This window comes from Triticum aestivum, chromosome 7A, assembly GCF_018294505.1.
Source record: "Triticum aestivum cultivar Chinese Spring chromosome 7A, IWGSC CS RefSeq v2.1, whole genome shotgun sequence".
Classification (NCBI taxonomy): Eukaryota; Viridiplantae; Streptophyta; class Magnoliopsida; order Poales; family Poaceae; genus Triticum; species Triticum aestivum.
In genome coordinates this window covers 105,818,687-105,824,988 of record NC_057812.1, presented here as the reverse complement: position 1 = coordinate 105,824,988, position 6,302 = coordinate 105,818,687, and the positions used below count along the sequence as shown (strand labels likewise).

The window sequence follows — 6,302 nt, the reverse complement described above, 5'->3', positions numbered from 1 at the left end:
TTTATGTCCTTAAACAAATAAGAATGTGGGCTTAGAGCATCTATAGCCGGGCGTCCAAAATCCTCCTTAAACGCCGAGTGGTCCACCTGGTCACTGACCGGTCACGAAATTTTGACCAAGACGGACGACTTAAACGGGCCTCAAACGCCCGGGCTAACCGGCACCCCTCATATCCGGTCCAAATATGGGGCAGATATGGAGACGCCCGGGCGCGCCCGGCCACGCCCGCCACGTCGGACTGACGGCGGGGTCTCACGTGTAAACGCCCGGAAACCCGGCGGTCGGAAGCTCATCACCTCCGTCGGACCGATGTCACTGCGTGGCCCCGCTTCAACGAGCCGCGTAGTGCCTTGCCCGACTATTTAAAGTCGACCGGTGGCACCGAAACCCTACCATCCATATTTTCCTCCACCTGTCCGCCGCCGCCACCACTTTCCACTCCCTCCGCCCGCCTAGTAGCCATGCCCCCACGCCGCCGGGTGAGGGGCCACCCATTTCTAATGCCGGAGCACCGGCTCGAGCTACTTGAGCAGATCCGGGCAAGGCGCTCTCCTACCCGGCAGGAGATGGAGGCCATGGAATTGGCCGAGATGCTCACCTACATGGATGAGGTCGAGCAGGAGAAGGATGAGCGGGAGCCCTCCTACCCGTCCATCCAGCCGGCGCCCGACATCGTTGTCGTGGACATCTCCAATGACAAAGATTATCTAGGGCAGTATGTAGTATGTAGCACGTAGAATTTCTTTTGTATGCTTTGTATGGATCTAGGGGTTGAAATATGAGAGACTCGGATGTAGAGTGGCTAATTTGAGACGTGGCCGGTCACTGTCCACGTACACACCTGGTCACGTCCGTGGGTATTTGAGGGGCCGGATTTGCAATGTCCGTCTATAGATGCTCTAAATGGGCTGCAATGTCCTATTTCCACGGACCAGCGAGCGACTGATCAATGGCAAGTGTTTCGGGGCGGACGACTAGTAGCGAAAGGAGGGGAAGGGACTGGGCGATAAGGCGAGCGGGCGAGGGGACGGAAGCACGGGGAGCGGCAATGTCCGAAATTCAGATGAGCAGGTGACAGGTGATTAGGTTTGGATGGCCGGCTCCCACATTCGTGTTCATGGACTGATCTCCATTTGTCTGTGAACGTAATATCACATGGTAGATCGAAATTGTCTAAAAAAATAATATGGTAGATCGAAGAGTTCTAAATATTTTTTCCTTTTTTTCTATTTGCAATCTACGCGAGACGCCGCTAGAGTTTCCGTCGAGTCGATCGATGGAATTGGTCTAGCTAGCTTCTACCGGGCTCATGTATGTACATGAGTCTTTACTGGACACACACGTAGTGCTGCTAGTAGAAAAATAGTCAAGCTGTTTCTATGGTTTGGTAGGTTTGCATGTATGTGTACAGCTTCAGGTGAATCAGTTCTAGTACTGTAAAACCAACAAAATCAGTAAAAGATGGCATATAGTGAAAGAAATCTGTAAAATGCTGGGTGTGCCACGGCACACCCGGCACACCCTCTAGGTCCGCCCATGTGGTTAGTGACGCTGTAGGTTTGGATGCTCTCGTTTTCCCTGATCCTTCGTCTGTAGTTGACAGTCTGGTTGACGAGGTCATTGATCTTTACCACAATTTCAATGCATTTTTCTTATGTCCCCCTGTCTCACAACAATCATGCATTGACACGCATAGGCTAGTGTGATGGCACAAGGCGCGGGGGGCGAAGAAGAGGTTGTTTCCGGTGGTGCATCATTTGAGAATGTGAGTTTTCCTTAGCTTTTCCTACAGCAATTGTGCAAGCGTTTGCATTTGTTCTAATCCACCAGGATCAAAATCTCTGTTCCCAGGCTGATCTGGACGTGGAGATCCCGCTCTGGTGGCTGGAGGAAGAGACAGCAGATTTCGACCCCTGCATGGGGCATGCGGGGTCGGTGGGTGCATGCGAGTTGTTGGATGGGGATCACCTGTCAGGGACGTGGGCTGCTGAACCTGGGTGCGAGGAAGATGACGCTGAGAGTCCTCCATGCAAGCGTCCAAAGATATGACATGTGCTGCTTAGACAATTAACTAAATGTACTTGGACCATGAGATAATGTATTAGGTTAATCCATGAAACAGCTTGAGGTCGCATGTTCTGCTTAGACAGTTAACTAAATGTACGTGAGGCCGTTAGTGGTGGTGATCGCCACTTGTATTTGCAGTTCCATCTGTTGTCCGTATGTCTAGTGCACCCGAAAAAATCTGGTCGTTGCTTTGCCTGATGATTTTTATTTGTGTCCATTATTTTTTGCTCAACAATAGATATGTGCTTGATTAAACGTTTTGCATGGTGTTCTGCGACTTCCTAAATAAATCTAAAAAACGAGATAAATGGACGATAGAGGTGTGGTGCTTCCAATAGGCATACGTGGAACATTTTGTAGCCACTTGGTCAGGGTGTGGAGGTGAGCACACTGTCGCCTCGTACTGGCGCATGTGTATAAAACGTGCTCCCTGTGCCCAAGAGTGGTAGCACAGAGGCGAGGCACCACTGCATCTGGCGTTTGGACGGAAGGAGAGGAAGCAAAGGTTTGTACTAGTCCTTCCATGGCTTCTCGGTTTTCTCCTCCCTTCACCTGATCCATTCTCTCAAAAATCTCACTTGCTCCTCTTTCTTGTTTGTGTGCCATTATTGCAGTCTTCTGGTAGAGATGGGGCGCCGCCCGAAGCTCTCCTCGCCTCCAGCTGCGCCAGATGGAGCTTCTTCGTCGACCATGCTGGCTGCCAAGAAGGTGCCTGCACTGAACACGACGTACAATGCCGGGCTGCTCCATTCCATCGCCGGAGAATGGAATCCAAACATCAAAGGTGTGTTCTCCGGCATAGGCATGGAAGAAATCTGCAAGATAAAGGATATGGGGAACAACAACCGTATCTTTAGCATGTCCCTCTTAGCTAGGATCGATCCCAAAACCATGAAGATGGACATGGGTGATGGCAATCACGTTGTGATAGACTCTAGGGAGGTGGCAAAGTGCATAGGGTTGAATCCATGAGGTAGGAAGATAGATATCCCGGGCGGCGCTTGCTTAGCAGACCGGGAACGCTTGCTAGAGAACTTGCATGTGAGATTAGAGACAAACATGTCTCGCACCTGTAAGATCCCTGTGGTCAGAGTTAAGAAAATCATCCAAAACGCAAGCAAGGTGGCGATAGTAGGAGCAGAGAGAGAGAGAAGATGATGGTGGCATGTACAATCATAGCCGCGTCATCGTTTCTCCTACCCAGGGGAGCACACCCAAAAATTGCAAATGAACTGCTGCCGGTGCTAGCTGAGCCAAACCAAATCTCCGACTATGACTTTTGCGATTATGTTGTGGAGGGGCTGAGAGAGGGTGCGGCCAAGCTGAGGGAGGATCTACTGCACGACCCAACTCAGCTCTCTCTGCAGGGCTGCCTTGTTATCCCACAGGTTAGCGAGATGCTTCTCTGTTCAATATTGCAAATATGTTTGTTTCTGAACAATCTAGCTGATGCATTTCTGTTTTGTTTGTCGGAATGAACATAGATTATTTTCTGCGATTACCATGAGCACGGGATGGAGGGGCGAGAGGCGCTGCCGTTCCCTCGTCTAGCATCGTACTCGGATTTGATGATGAAACTATAGATCAAAAAGCATGCAACAAGGAATCGTGTGGACGCTGGGTTTGAGGTACATTTCTCTTCTTAAATGATACTTCAATAAATGCAGTGTGGTTGCTAAGATCCAGTTCGATTATTCCCTTGCAGGCTGCGGATGTTCCTAGATCGCCGGCATTTAATGTCGTTTCTGCTAGCCCAGCTCAAGCACAAGGCTGGACCACGCCAAGTTCTAGTGTGCATGCTGCTCCCCTGGATTTGGTGTGGCCCATGAGCAAGTGATACCTGCAGAGGTTAGCCATCCAAACTTGTTGGCTTGTGATCCAACTTGCTATTTTGTCCTCGTGTACTAACTAAGTGCGTTGTCTTGTTGCTGTCTGCTGTCATAGATTCTTGATGCGATGGAGGAGGCAGTGCATCATCGACTGAAGCAGCGGGAGGAGGAATTCCTCAAGATAGTGGAGGAGACGCAGGGTGTCGGGGATATACCCCGCGGCGTAAACCGGCCGGAAGTATAACCCGGCCGGACTAGTTGTTTCATTGGTAAACCGCCAGAGGATTGGCGATGTAAACCGGCCGGAAGTTAACCCGGCCGGACTTGGCGGATTATCTGAAGACCCTGCTGACACTTGGCGAGTTACTGGCGACCCGCCTTGACCTGGCGGTTTACAAGCAACCCACCTGGTTATTATGACTCACTGGTGATTCGGCGTGCGGGACAGACAGATGACAAGGCCCAAAACCCAAAAGGCCGGTTCACGTTTAATGGTGGGCCGGTTTAAGAGGAAAGGCAGGAGGAATATTATCTTACAAGGAGCTAAGACCTGGACTTGTATCCGGTTTGTATTAGAGATAGACTAGTCCTAATCCTAATAGGACTCTACATGTAACCCGCCCCTCCAACATATATAAGGAGGGGCAGGGCTCCTCAAAAGGGACAAGATTCACAAGTTCCGCAAGTTGGACAAGTTAGGTTTAGACAATAGCTCTCAAAATAGAGCACTCTTGTAACCGTGATCATCATCATCATCAATATCAATGAAGCAGGACGTAGGCTTTTACCTCCACCGTGAGGGGCCGAACCTGGGTAAAATCTCGCGTCTCTCGTCCCGCTCAACCCCTCTCAAGGTACCACATAGATGCGTTGGCCTCGCGACTAAGTCCTGACACTAATGACATCTGCCGTGACAATTCCACGATAGTTGGCGCCCACCGTGGGGCCTGCGCACGGTGGTGTTGAGTTCTTGGATGGATCTCTTACAGGGATTGAGAAGCTCGCGGTATGTCACATGAAAAAGCGCTAGCATGAAAAGCACGCGGGATAACTTGGCGTGAAACAGCCCTGGACAAAGCCGGCACGTTCGTCGGTTTCTGTTCAGAAACATGATTAACTATGGAGCCAGCGTATACAAGATGGAGAAGGATCAAAAGGATTAGGGTTGCGTTGGTTGTCGGTTGAGCTGCCACAAGATGTCGACACCGGTTGGATTTTTCGCTACCGCCGTTACGGCAAGCCACCGCAGAACTACGGACTGGACAACTCCGACCATGCACGCACCTGGTGCAGAACAGGAAATCATCAACATACTTGATACGGAGGCTGTCGGCCGCACCGGAATATGTCCAACATTATCCAGTACTGGTATCTACGTTCATCTGAAAAACAAATCAGGTGCTATTAGTTCCTAGTATTTTTAGCACATAATTCTTTTGAGAACAATTACTCTGTCTTTCAATATATTTTATGCAGGACAAAGTCCACTACAAAAGTGATGTCATGCCATAGACATGAGGCTCGCACCGGTTTAAACATTGTGGCCGATTCTCGCGCCTGCGCCGGCTTAAATGTCCTGGCCAACTCTCGCGCCTGCGCCGGTTTAAATGATCACTGCCGCGGCCGACTCGTCAGTCCACGCCCACGCATGCTGGTCTCCAACACTGCGGCTAACTCCCTCGCCAATGGACGCGCGCACGACACCACTCCCGCAGTCCGGTCTACATCAGCACGCCGGTGCCGCACCCACTCTCATAAGTCGCCCGACGGATACGCGAGCAAGTCGCCACCCCTGTTGTTGGGTTTGCATCAATACGTGGCCAACTCATTTGTCCGCCTGCGATTGACTCACCTGTCCGCGCCGGCTTACAACGCCATGGTCGACACACCTGTGATTCGTCCGTGATTAAATTTCAATTTCACCGTGGTGATCATCAACTCCGCGGTGGATAATTTTTGGCCTAACATATCAGGTGAAATCCATCCAAGAACAATTACTTTGGTCTGTATATTTTTATGTACAGCAAAGGTGGTGCCATGTTGTGCCTATGAAGTGTACGTTAGCACCATCACGCTCGCGTCTGCGCCCGCTTACTGATGGAACAGGTGTGCGCAAGTCGCCGCCCGTACAACTTAATCTACATCAACCCGCCGGAGCCGTGTTGAGCCGCCCTTGCCGCTTTGAGCCGCCAGGGTTATATTAAGTCGCCGGTCAGCCTAAGCCGTCGGAACTATATTGAGTCGCTGGTCTGCCTGAGCCACCTCTGTCGCGATAAACGGATCATCCGTCGTCCAAACAAATCAGGTGATATCCATCCAAATTTGTTTTATTAACACATGTCGTTTTTGTCAAAGAGCAAGTTTATTTTTGCCTTGGTCTGCAATACTGTTTATGCAGGGCAATTA

At 50.5% G+C, this 6,302-nt stretch overlaps 1 long non-coding RNA gene across 1 annotated transcript; it reads left to right on the top strand.

The window, feature by feature from the left end:
• Positions 1-2,517: 2,517 nt before the first annotated feature.
• On the top strand, positions 2,518-4,227 carry LOC123151706 (uncharacterized). Its single transcript, XR_006475782.1, has 5 exons — positions 2,518-2,572; positions 2,682-3,455; positions 3,552-3,695; positions 3,773-3,915; positions 4,012-4,227. It is a non-coding gene; the product is annotated as an uncharacterized lncRNA (long non-coding RNA).
• The last annotated feature ends 2,075 nt before the right edge of the window (positions 4,228-6,302 follow it).